Source organism: Rhinopithecus bieti, unplaced genomic scaffold, assembly GCF_001698545.2.
Source record: "Rhinopithecus bieti isolate Rb0 unplaced genomic scaffold, ASM169854v2 scaffold_6708, whole genome shotgun sequence".
Classification (NCBI taxonomy): Eukaryota; Metazoa; Chordata; class Mammalia; order Primates; family Cercopithecidae; genus Rhinopithecus; species Rhinopithecus bieti.
The window spans coordinates 2,684,972-2,698,917 of record NW_016806329.1 but is presented as its reverse complement, the minus strand read 5'-3'; the positions used below and the strand labels follow the sequence as shown (position 1 = coordinate 2,698,917).

Genomic DNA, 13,946 nt, shown 5'->3' with positions numbered 1-13,946 from the left:
GAGAAAATAGGCCATGTGGAATACAACAAGAAATTCAAGTCAAGGCTTTTGTTTCACTTTTTAGTTCCCAATCCCAGTAACTTCAAGACATTAGTCCTATCTATTATGAATATCTCAAGGTTATTTTCCTCACTTGGACTCTCACTGAAGCAATAAATCAGTGACTAATTATACTTCACATTCTTCATGTTAAGTGTGGCTTGTGATGATTTACATTATTTAGAACTATAAAAGTGAGATTAAACTATTGCCATAAATGACTACAGTAAAGGGCAGAGAAAGAAATGGCAACATTTTAATGAAAAGGGTAGCTTCTGCTTGGAGGCACTACCCCTGCTCTGTGGCTTTCCTGGTGTTCCTAATGTTACCTTTAGGGTCAGAGCAATTACTGCAATTCTCTGTGGAACCAATATTTTGCCATGTTTTATCATCTCAATTTAGATGCATTTAAAATGGTGCAATGTCATCATCATTGCCATGACAGAAGATAAGCCTTCAGGTGAAACATAGCATTATCCCACAAGATAAATTTTTTATAACATTTTTCAGACTGAAATTTGTCATGTGTACTTTGCAATGTCACCCTAAGTTTCAGGAAGGCATGACATTTTTTAAAAAATTAGAAAAGAATGTCTCATTTTTTTTCTTGGCAAGAAATATATTTCAAACTAATAAGTTGATTAGACTGATAAAACACAGTTATCTTCAAATAGGATAATGGTTTTATATCTTTTACACATGCAGTGACCATAAAGTGAGTCATTTTATTTATTTTGCCTCAGATAAAGTCATATCACACAAAGTTTTCTATAGGTTAGTATTCTATAAACTATACAAAAGGAAGAAAAAAACAATAAAAACTGGTAGAAGAAAAGTTAGAGTTATATGGAGTTCCTCAGAATTCACATCTGTAATCTTTAATTGATGAAAATCACAAGAATCTGAATCATATTGTCTTGACCTGAAAGGCAAAAGACGACCTTGTGACCTTTTATCAAATAATAAAAACAACAGATGCAAAAGTGCTATGGGATTTAAAGGGAATGACTTGTAAGCCTTCACTCTCTCCACCCTCGGTTACCAATCATGGAGCTGTTTGCCCGAAGGACAAATGAGTCTTCTGGGAAAAATCTGTCTAACAGAAAACATCTTTAAGATGCATTTGCTTCACAGATAATGTGTCAACATGGGGGAAGGGGACAATTGAGCAATCAGTGTCTCTCTCTTATATTGTCTTAACCTGTCTGCTCTTCCTTTCAAGATAATCTCTAAATGTAAGGGAAGAGGCTACAGTGAATTTCGGGTCAAACAGGTGATACGTGGCAGAACTGCTGTGAAATCTATGTGCTGGAGTGTGGCACAAAGATGAGAGGAAGGCTAAAGACTGATTTGCCCTTAAAGACTCCAATGGACTACACTGAAGCATGAACCAAACAGAATGGCCTGGACAAGAACTAGAATGTCACCAGCACCCCAGAGCCTCTCCATGTCCCGACTAGCATTATTAACCTCTACCCACAATGGTAGCCACTATTCTAAATTCTAACATGGGGCCATGCATCTATATGATCCACCTATAATTCTAGGATGATAATGTTTTATTTAGAGCTATTTAAGAGAGAAAAGGCATCTTTCAATGGGGAAGCTGAGAAATGTCTTCTACCTTGACTTTCTATGTCCTGTTTTAGAATAGGTAACTAGATTTTCACCTTTTAAAACTGATTTAAATGCTGAAAAAAATAAATCTGGACACCTGACAGCAAATCAAACCCAAGCAATTATGATAAATCCTTAGTAATTTATTTTTGGAATTATCTCTACATGGACTTCTGAAATCTACAGATTCAAAGGAGATTGATAGAACAAAAAAAGGCATGCAAATAGAATAATGAATACATGTAGGTGAAAAAGAAAATGGAGATAGGAAAAGTGAAAGAGCAATAACTTTAGCCTCATATTTTCTCTTTTCTGCTTTTAAATTTATATAAAGTGGCTTTTAACATCCCCAAAGCTTTAACACTCATTTGGGATTTTTAAAAAGTTTTCCTTATTTTCTTTAATTTTATTTTATATCTTCTTACTTGACTCTTCTGTCTTTATATTACGCTGCCAAAAAATCTTCTCATAAGTTTAAAAACAAGGAATAAAACCCACAAGATTCACGATAAGCACCATGATAATATAAGATCTACAATGGGAATGTACTTCATACAGTATAAAGTTTTAAAGCAAATATTTCAGAAAATATATTAGGAAAAGACTTTGCAGTTTCATCATAGAGGAATAACCAAATAACAGAAGTCATCAGATTAAAATTACTTCACCTTCCCATCAGCAAATCTAATAACACACTCATATGTGTTTCCATAAAATTTGCCTTCCCTCTTATCACAATATATTGTGCAGGGAATTAGTTCCATTTGCATACCAAGGATTTTGCTGCCAAAATTATTCCCTCTCATCTGCATCATACATTTTTCCCGCTCTAGTGGATTGTTTTTTTTTTTCAATTCACAGACACATCTTGTAATTTCTCAACTTAAAAACAAACCAAAGCAACAAACAAACCACAACTTCCCTTGATCCCACATTTTCTAGCCCCATTTATCTATTCAGCTCTGTAGCAAATCCACAAAATGTGGCTATACTTGTGCTATTTCTTGTCCTTTCTTCCGTTCTGTCCTCAACACATGCTGATCATCTTCACTCTCCGTAACTCTTCTGAAAGAGTCGTCAACAGTGACCTTCTTCTGGCCACACACATGGTCAGTTCTCTCTCAGGTTTCAGCTTTCTCTCTGAACAGTACTGGACACCATTGATAATCATCTCTTTGAATTATTCTCTCCCCTTGACTCTCAGGGTACCATACATTCCTCTTTTTTTCCTGCACCAGTGATGGCTCATTGATGTATTCGGCCCTGGAGGCTATAACAAAATACCATAGACTGGATGGCTTAAACAAAAGACATTTATTTTTCACAATTCTGGAGGTTAGGGAGTTCGGCATCAAGGTGCGGCCAGATTTGGTTCTGGGGAGGGCCTGCTTTCTGACTTACAGAGGCTGCCATCTCACTGTACCTTCACACGGCAGAGACAGAGAGAGAGAGAGAGAGAGAGAGAGAGAGAGAGAGAGAGAGAGAGAGAGTTTTGTTTTCATTATTTTCTTATAAGGACATATCCCTTCATGGGGACCCCACTTTCATGACCTCATCTATATCTTGTGACCTACAAAAGTCCCCACCTCCAAATAACATCACTTACCTTCTTTCCCTTCTTAAAATATACTAGGCTTTTTCCAACTCCCAGACATTTACAAATTCTGTGTCCTCTTCTTTTCCCATAATCTTCCAAGGCCTTTCCTTGTGGTACATTCCTGTTGGGATAAAATGACACCTTGTCAAATGGCCTATCTCTGACCACTTTAAAATATGTAGTATCCATCTATCACTACCAGTTGTTATACTATACTCCATTGTTTGTGTTTATGTGCCTTTATATCCCAGTATCAGGTAAGCTTCTTAAGGGGAAAGGCTTCGCTTATTCCACAGTATCTCTATACCCTAGAATAATATCTGCAAACATTTGCACTCATTGCCTCATACCACAGAAATGCCTCACATAATACTGGTGGCTCAGAAACAACTGTTAACCATTAGTACTTAAATATGTCTCATCATGAACATTTTTATAGTTCAAATGTGTCCCCCAAAGGTCATGTGTTAAAAGCTCCCCCAAAGGTCACGTGTTAAAAGCTTAATTCCCAATGTAACAGTGTTGAGAGGTGGAACATTTAAGAGGTGACTAGGTCATGAAAGTTCTGCTTTCATGAATGAATTAATGCCATGACTGCAGGAGTGGTTTAGTTATCTTGGGAGTAGTTTCCTGATGAAAGAATGAGTTCAGTCTTCTTCTCCCTCTCTGGAGTGTGCTCTCTTGCCCTTCTGCCTTTTTCCTTGGGATGATGCAGCATGAAGGGTCTAATAAGATGCCAGTACTATGCTCTTGGACTTCCCAGCCTCCACAACTGTGAGAAATAAATCCCTTTTCTTTATAAATTACTCAGTCTGTTTTATTCTGTTATAGCAACATGAAACGGACTAAGACAAACATCTACACCATTGACTTTATACAAAGAACAGAAATAAGCTTTTCAAGGACTCCGTCATGTGTTTGGCTTTGCTTTTATTTGTCCCTTACAAATTTTAGACTTGAAGAAATTTAAAGAGATCAAAAACGTACTACCCATTTGTCTCCATTAGGATTTTGAGTTATCAAGTTAATATTTCTTAAACTTGCTACATGTAAAATATTTGAAAAGAAATGGAACATTTTGAAATCACATTTGAAGGCTTTCATTTCTGGCCTATCTAGACAGGTCTCAGAGTGCAAGCTGCCTGAGAATCCTGCTATTTCTTCACTCAGTGCACATTCTACCTCCCACTAGGCCTAGCATTAGTAATATTCTTTTTGATTAGAAGTTTCCTTTTATTCTGGTAAGATGAATGTTTAGGCATACATCAAAGTATACTTGATCAGCTGAAGATATTTTTTTACAAAAATAGTTAATGCAACACCTTTATCTTAATGAGTAAGACAAGATTTCAAAACAAGCTTGCTGTTTTAAAATCCTTCCCTTTATTGCTAATTTTCTGAGGGTGAACCAAGGTCATCTTTACATTAGATAACAAAAAAGTTACATTTCTTTAATATAAGTAACATAAATCTAGATGATAATTAGGTAACTCCAAGGGCAGTTTAGTTATTCCCCTAATGTCCTCTAAGAAAAAAAAAAAATGTATTGTACATTTCTAAAGGGTGTTAGAGTGGTATAATTACAAATCAGAATTATTTGTGACTGATAGGTGTTATGATTTGGATTTAGGAAATTCAGTTATTAATCTAGTCAATTAAAAATTTACTGGACAAAAAATATAAATCAGGTCCAATGTTAGGCACTGAGAATAGCCAGGACAAATTAGATAGGGTTCTTGCTTTTCAAAATCTCAGAAGCTGCTCAGGGAGATAGCCCTATAACAAGTCACTATAATCCAATATAATAATAATGATTATGAGAACAATACTAATGATACTATCATACTAATTTTTCTGGATTATTTTTTCCAGAGTTTGCAGGGACAGTTAGAGTGAATATGAATTCTCAGAATAAGCACTACCAGATAGTCCAGAATCCCTTTACAAGGAAAGTAACATTTTCGTTGTGTTTTGAGTAGTGAACAAGAATGTGCAGGAAGAGAACGAAAGAAGGGATATCACTAGCAGAAGAAATGCTTCTTTGTAAAACCATAGAAAATAACTCTGAGTTGCCATATAGGACATATGAGAATTTCAGTGTTACTGAAACAAAAGCTTTTGGAAAAGATATGGGTGATTAAATTGGGTATAAAATCCAAAAGGTAAATTGAGGCCAACTTGTGTGCCAGTTTGCATACCTACTACACTGTACAGCAGTGTTTGATTTTATAATAAAGACAATGGTGAAAAAAAAAACCTTTTAGTCAGAAAACACCTAATTAGACAATTTTAGGAAGATAAACCTGATTATGGTAAGAATGCATATGCTTTTTTTTTATTATTTAGATAAATATGGTGCTGACAAGAACATTAACCAGGATGTTGTAGTTCAAAGACATTAAGAAACTAAACTAAAAAGGGTGGTGAGACTGGATGAAAATAAATGTTTAAATTTGGGAGATGATATACTTAAATGAATTTGGTATCTTATTGGAAGAGTAGATTTTAAGAGAAAAAAATTAACAATTGTAAGATTTTGGGCTTAGAAATATGAATGGAGTTATACTCAACCAAAAGACTAGGAAGCTCAGGTGGGTGAATACCTTTGAGAAGGAGGATGATTATTTATTTTTGGGATTATGGAGCTTAAAGTACCTGGGGCACTTCTGGTGTTCATCTCTTGTCACCACATATTCTCCTATTGAAAGTGCCATACAATATGGTAAAAAGATAGAAAGACCTCAGCTAATACAATCACACTTTTAATAGATTAGAATAGATCTGGCCTTAAGAAGCTTTAAATTTAAACATTGCATAAGTGATAAGCATTATTATTACTCAGAACAACTTGGAGGAACTGACATTTTTATGTATGGATGGCATTTCTTAAAACGCATTTAGACTTTTTGAACATTTAAAACTTATTTGATTCAAGAATTTTACATAATTGGCTTTATCTAATGAGGCCACATTGCTTGGTTATTAAGAGTGGTGTAGCCTCTTGGTTCAGACAAAATTGAGGTTTTAATCTTAATTCAACCAATACCTAACTATGTAATTTTGGACAAGATCCTTAGTGGGAATAATAATTACAACTAGCCATGTAATTAGGAATAAATGACCTGATTTAAAGGACTTTAAATAAAAAAATTTGATTTAAAGAACAATGACACACAAAAAATCTTAAATCAGTTTATTTGTAACACTTAATAGCAAGAGGGTAAAATTAGCATTGTTTTCCATTCCTCCATTTTTTTACCTTTCCTGTCTTACAAATATTTCTTTGTTGGGGGACATAATAGAGACCCTAATTAATTTGAGAATTGCATCTTAAGAAATTTCGCGTCAGGTAAAGAAAATATCCAAATAAGAAAGAGTCACAAGTATAGCTGGGAATAACCTATACTATTTAGTATCTTCCCCATTAACATTCCTTTGGTAATAGCCTTCTACTCCAGAACCTGATGGTTCTGGTAGGCTGCTAATCCAGGAACAGCCCCCCTCCTTGTAGATAGGCCAGGAGCCAATTCAGAATCTCTTTCAGATACACATAGGGATGAAAGTGGTGGGAATTGAGTTGTTTGCTGCTTCATCCTGGAAAGATGCCGCCAGAGTTCCTGCTGCTGTGAAAGATGTCAAGTTGCCCTGATTTCTGTCATCCTTGAGATCTTGCCCTATAATAATAATTTTTATTTTCTGAGCTATGCAATTCTTAAAATAAACCCCCATTTACTTTTCTTTCTTCCCTTTTATTAAGTTAGCTGAAATTAGAACTTGTTCATAATCAAATATCCTAAGTAATAAAAAAATTGATACATCACAGGAGCTATAGGAAAAAAGACCATCAGGAAACATGAGGTATTTTAATTTGTTATCAAGTTATCAAGCTCAGATTGGGAAAATGGAATTGAGTTATCTGTTTATATTCTGGATAAAACAGAATTAGTCCACGCCTTTCAGTGTTAGTCTCTGTTTATCAGGTTACTCTATGTGACCTCCTAGTGTAATGTTCCTTTTGATATTGTTTTGGAAGATTATGAAACCTCTAAGGTAGATCAATATAAAAAAGAGAAGAAATGCTTTTCGAAGATTGTTTTTAAAGCAATGAATACTTAAATATTTGAAAACAAACAAAATAAAATGTGAAATTTTCATCACTTAGGAGTTTTATGAGACCACAATGAAAGAACATTGTAACTGCTATTGCTGAAAATAGTATGTGGAGACTGATTGTAGGAGTTACTGAATTTGATTGATAGTTGCCTTCTAGGTGAAAACTTTAAGATGATCATATTGTTTTTAGGAAGATTAAAAGTACTTGCAGAATCCCAAATTCCCAAATTCCTTAAAAGTTATTTGCATTGTGTCCTGTCTGACTGGAGATAATGTGCTCCTCCTATAGAGAAAAGTTACCTCTTCTCCTCCTACCACGCTCCTCATATTATTATTTACAAGATAACATACATTTAAACTTGAGAAAATCTAGAATTGGCAAAGCAGATCAGAAAAGTTAAAGAGTTTTATTCAGAAGGATTTGAAGATGGTTTAAGACACAGATTCTTGTTTATCAGTGACCTTTGAGGGTGATAGCCTTCCTATCTCTGGCCTAGCATGTGCCACTAGAATTTATAATGGCAACAGGGACCCAGCCTTATCTCACTCATCTGGCTTTAAAGTGGGAATGCTAGACGATTTGTGCTATCATTAAACTTGACACACGGGAGGGCTGAGCTAGCTCAGAAGGAACACACAAGTTGCATTAGTTACTATTTCTCAAGTGCCTTGCATTTCTACTACTTCCTCACCACCAACTGAAGCCAAAGGAGTGCCTCAGTTCAATTAAATAAGGAATAGAAAACCTCTTGCCCACATTACAGATGGCTCTGAAAATGTGCAGACAACAGCAATAAGAGGGCAACTGAAATATTACAGCCTCATTAATAGGAAGTCCATAAGGACAAAAGGAAAATTATCTGATTAGGCAAAAACTTCATCATTTCTTTTCTTTTTTTGCTTTACTTAAAAGAGTGACAGCCTGGGGTCAGGATCTACAATAATTCATGAGTTATGACTAATGGACTAGAAAATTAGGTTCTTGGAAGGCTTCAGACTGAAAGATTGGACAAGAAGTTTGGTCTTTCATTTTCATTTCCAGTACATGTGATTTTGGGGAATAATTTTAACATCAAATCTTCTGTAAGTCAGTAATACTTCCTAAAGATACTGAATTCAGATCAAAGAAGCCTCATGACATATACTTCTGTAGGTTTTAACTAGATATTATTTTAGATTGCCTCTCTTTGACGTGTCGTGAATTTGTTTGCAATTTTAAGTTGGTCAGTTTTGTAGACAGGGCATTTTTGGAAGTAAATATAAAGAATATGGAGAAAGGTGGTGTTATTGTATGCGTGTGTGTGTGTGTGTAGTATAGCAATAAAACAATATGAAATAAATAATAAAAATAAATAGTGTGAGTGTAGATTACTCATCCAGGCTCAATTTTCTTGAGATGTCTTCTGTTCAAATTGATTTTGGTAAAGCTGTCACTCACAGAATTCTGGCTGTAGTGTATAAGGTTGGAAGATGACTCAGGCCAGACTAATCAGGCTTTTGACTTCAGTAGAAATACTAAGGAATGGAATACCTTTAGTCATGAGTAAAAAACAAGGCAGGTTTTTATAAAGAATGTTAAAGGTTGTTACATGGTTGTAATTCCTGGAATTATATGTTTCCTGCCTTTCTGAGACCTGCTTTTATGGTTTTTTTTTTCTTTAAGTCTCTTGTTGATGAGTTGTAGTAGTCACCCTTTTCCTGCTCTAATTAGGGTGAAAATAGGTTAAATTCTCAAAGAATTCTATCAGGGGTCCTTATAAAAGCAGCTTGGATATTTTGTCATGAATGTAAATAAAAATATGCATATTTCAAAATACATAAAGTAAATATTTTATTATACTGAGACTATGAGAAAGAAAGATGTTAATTATTTTGAGTTATGGATAATATGATATTCAGCTGTATTTAAATATTGAATCAATATTAAATTTAACAATGTGTGTCAGAGAGGGCATATCCATCGAGTTTCCTTTGCCTTTTTATAATGATGGGGCATTAAAGGTATGGAGAGGATAGCCAGGATCTTTCGTATCTAATGTCTGTGATAGAAGAAATTTAATTACTAACCTTATTCTTCATGTTTACCTCATAGTTAAAACATCTATATCCATTCAGTGTAATTTAAACTGGGACTATGGGAGAGAGTTTTATGGAACAATATTTTATGAAATTGATCCAGTATTTTCACTATCCCTTCTATCAGGAGAGGGTACGATCCAACTTCCCCAGCTATTCCTGGATACACAAAACCAATTTAGCTAGAAGTGAGAAATTCTGAGTTTAGAATGATCTGTGGGGACAGAGTGAATCACTTATCCCTAAAATGGCTATCTAAAATGGACCTTAGTTCTGCAAAAAAATAAAAATAAAATAAAATCATACCCCTGGCTTAACCTAGCATACAAGTTCCCTGGCAATTATTTACTGCACTACATAGAAAAAGACCTGCCATCAATGATGTTCCCCTCGCAGCCAATCCACTTCCCTGTTACAATAGTAATATGAAGAATATGTACTAGGAAAAAGAAATGTAAACTGTTTACATGTAGTGTCCATTCAGTCCTTTTTATTCATCCTGAAAATTATTCTACTGGAAAATTAAAACATATTAAAACCAATATATATAAAGAATGACATTAAATTGTTTTCAATCTACATTTTAAGAAATCAAATATGCTTTGGAACTGCCATATTTGAAAATACTTTTTCGTTAGACAGAGTCTTACTCTGTTGCCCAGGCGGAAGTGCAGTGGCACTATCACGGCTCACTGTAGCCTTGACCTCCCTGGGCTCAGGTGATGCTTCCACCTCAGCCTCCTGAATGGCTGGGACTACAAGTAGAAGCCACCGTCCACTGCTAATTTTTGTATTTTTAGTAGAGACAGGGTTCACCATGATGGCCAGGATGGTCTCCAACTTCTGAGTTCAAGTGATCCACCCGCCATGGCCTCCAAGAGTGCTGTGATTACAGCTGTGAGCCACCGAGCCTCGCCCTCTTAAAATATTTTTTATCAAAATTATTTCTGGAAATTCAAAACTTGAATATATTATAATGTACAAAATCATTTGTTTCACAGAGTTCAAAATTGATAATCATATAACAAAATCCCAACATGAATTAAGTATTCACATTTTTATAGTTGCCCTAGATAAAAAGTGTTACATAGCAACAATTTTAATGATAATAGAATTATAGTATCTGTTTCCTGTGTCAAAAGATGACCTATAAAATAGCAAAAAAAAAAAAAAAAAAAAAAGGCGGGCAGGGGTGGTTCTCACCTATAATCCCAGCACTTTGGAGGCCAAGGCGGGCAGATCACGAGGTCAGGAGATTGAGACTATCCTGGTCAACATGGTGAAACCCCATCTCTACTAAAAAGTACAAAAATTATTTGGGGATGGTGGTGCATGCCTATAATCCCAGCTACTCAGGAGGCTGAGGCAGGAGAATCGCTTAAACCAGGGAGTCAGAGGGGTTGCAGTGAGCCGAAATCGCGCCACCACACTCCAGCCTGGCGAAAGAGTGAGACTCCGTCCCAAAAAACAAAAAAAAAAAAAAAGAAGAAGAAGAAAAAGAAAAAAAAATTGTATCTGTGTAGAGATAGTAATGATAATATGTACGATTAATGATTATCAAATACTAAAGAAAATCTGTCTTGGAGTATTCTAATCATATTTCTCCATAAGTGCAGTGCTTTATCAATTGACTAAAGATATATAAAACACTTTGGGAATTTTGTTGTTTAACTGGTAACATAACAGAAGTTTTAACAATTTTAATGTAATAACATTTTATTACTTTCTTTACAACCAACCTTGTATAGCACTCTCTTTGCATGCACATCATCTTAATAAATGTATCTTATTACACAAAATTTACTATCTACCATTCTTCACATTCTTGAAACCCTTGAGCAGTGCCCAAAATATAACGTGTTTCATAATTTATTCTGTCCTGTGCTTCCACCAGTATACTCTTTCAAGGCTTTCTTTTTTCCTATCCTTGTTCCCAACTATGTCCACTGCAAATTCTGAAACTCTTATTCCATGATTAAACTTTATTACAAACTCATCCTTTTTCTTTAATCTTGTGGTCTGGTGGATATAATTTCTCTGTAGAACATTCAAAAGGAAGTTATTCCCCTACACTGCACTAGCATGTAAGTATCAAGTGGGATTGGTATAACTTTAGATTTCCATTGTTTGTCTACACCATTGCTGCTAATTTCTCATGTAAAACTGAGTCCAGTGCTCTCTGAGGCTTATACCAGTTGGCTATGTAGTTGGTGATCCTTCCTCAGACTTTAAAAATGGTTCTTGACCTTTTCTTCTCTCTCATTGATAACTTTGTTACCTAGCTTTTTCTTGTCTTATTCTCCATTGAAATGTTTTCCATCATCCTGAATGATTAAATGTCCATATAAAAGCCCACACACAACACACTGGGTTCCCAGTTCCTTGACCCAGACATTCCTGATGACTAATTTGCTCCTAAGTTTCTCCACCTGCAGCAACCATCCCCATGGCCATATTTTGAACTTGGTCATTACCCAAACTACTTTAAGCTTTAAGTAATTATTTGAATAAATATTTTGCTTGATTAAAGAGAAAACTACTAATATTTTATCTCTTTCCTACCTCATGTTGGTCAGACCAGCATTGTGTTACATGGATAAGGAAGGGAATATCACATTGTGAATAGTGGTGTGCTACCAGTGCCTGAAATTTGTGAGTCTGTGAGATGGCTTCCATATAGAACAGTCAATGCCTTAATGCAGTCAGACTCATTGTGTAAGTAGAGGGACAATGGCTTAACTTGCTAATGACCCCAGCATGCCACCCTATTGGTTCATCTACTTTTCTTTTTAATCACGAAGGGCGTCAGTTATGATTTGGGAGTCACCTCTATCTTCCAGATAACCTGCACCCTCTCCTAATAATCCCACTGTAATTTTGCACTAAGTGGTCAATTAAATTCATCAAAATAGTAGAGGGACCTTTTCTTCAGACACAGCCATAAATTTGTTCCATCCTCGCTTTTCTTTATCCAGGACATGTAATGCCTTAGGTGAACTATAGCATCTTGATCCCATCCATCCAATCCCAGGAGAAATTTGGAAGGTTAAGTTTTTGTCCTTCTTGGATAAAATCAACCAATGGTACATGCGTCATATATATATATATAATTTGTATATATATCTTCATTCTCATTGCTATGAGTAAAATACCAAACATTGTTTTCATTAAGGTTATTACAACAGATCCTTAACTTATTTATATACTTATAGATTTATTGTATGATTTCTGTGCCTACTTGCCTTCTTGGAGCAGCCATTTCTCATGACTAAATCTCTATAATATTACTGTATAATGCTGATGTAAAAGTATTTGTGCCCTGCTCAACTTTTCCTCTGTAATGTTCCCTCTCATGTCCTCAACCAATTATTTATGTGTGCCCCTATGTAATAGAAAGATGCCTAGCATGCATCTCAGTATTAGATAATTTTTTGTTCAATTGCCTGTATCTTTCTTGTGATTTTTGAATTTCCAAGAGGAAGGGGCACATATATCCTGTTCCTTGCTGTGTCATCTTAGCTAAACTACCTATTGTAACAAATATTTTTTCAAAGAATTAATAAGTTATTGGATAAGTAAAAGCTGTGAATGTTAAGGTTGAACATTTCTATATAAATCCTTCTGTTTTTTAGTTGCCTGATAAGCAGCCATAACTCTTGCTTCAATCATCAGTAAGATACATAAATGCCAAAATATACATAAGGAAAGGAGAACCGTGTGAATACAAACTGCAAGATGGGCTGATTCATCTATCATATTTAGTGTCAGTATGGAAATAATAAGTGAAGTTCTAATTGGGGGTAAATAGATGCTACTGCCAGGAAACGTCAGTGTTATTTGAAATTCACTATGGGTGGGCATAATAAGGAATTATTAGCTGATATTTTGTAGCATTAGACCTCATGATAATTTAAATTTGTGCTACTTTAGGTGATTAACGAAAGGCAAAGAGTTTCTAGAACCTCCTACTGTCTAACTATTACACTTAAATAAATAATAGACATTCAATTACTGTCGTGAAAGAACCATCATAAAAATGTGTTTAAACAACCAGCTGTTTAACCAATAACAAAGTTGTTCCCCTGTGCCCATTATCCCTCCCTTCCTCCACCCTCTCTGGATCTTGCCGTGTCACTACAACTTGCTCCTACATGCTCAGCATCTTTATATCTAATGGTTCTTTAAAAAATTAATGTTTAATTATTATGAATACATACTAATTGTACATATTTGTGGGGTACACGTGATATCTTGATACAAGCATAAAATATGTAATGATCAAATCAGGATAATTGGGATATTCCTCATCTCAAGCAGTTGTCATTTCTTTGTGTTAGGAACATTCCAATTCCATTATTGTAGTTATTTTACCCACACTTTATAAATTTCCTCCACATTCTGTCTCATGTGAATTAGAATCTTTCCTTCTCCTACCCTCAACTCCAACTCCTGGCCTATCTCTCCTCTCTTGCCTGCTAAGCTTCTGGGGAAGAAAATAAGCCGG

The 13,946-nt window shown here is 35.1% G+C and overlaps 1 long non-coding RNA gene across 1 annotated transcript in view; it reads right to left on the bottom strand.

The window, feature by feature from the left end:
- Positions 1-2,984: 2,984 nt before the first annotated feature.
- The window catches only part of LOC108531884 (uncharacterized), a 15,893-nt gene continuing 4,931 nt past the window's right edge, over positions 2,985-13,946 (bottom strand). The window contains exons 2-3 of the long non-coding RNA XR_001886307.1: positions 3,263-3,374; positions 2,985-3,079 (exon numbers count right to left, since the gene is read on the bottom strand). This is a non-coding gene — a long non-coding RNA (uncharacterized LOC108531884). The remainder of the gene's footprint in view (positions 3,080-3,262; positions 3,375-13,946) is intronic.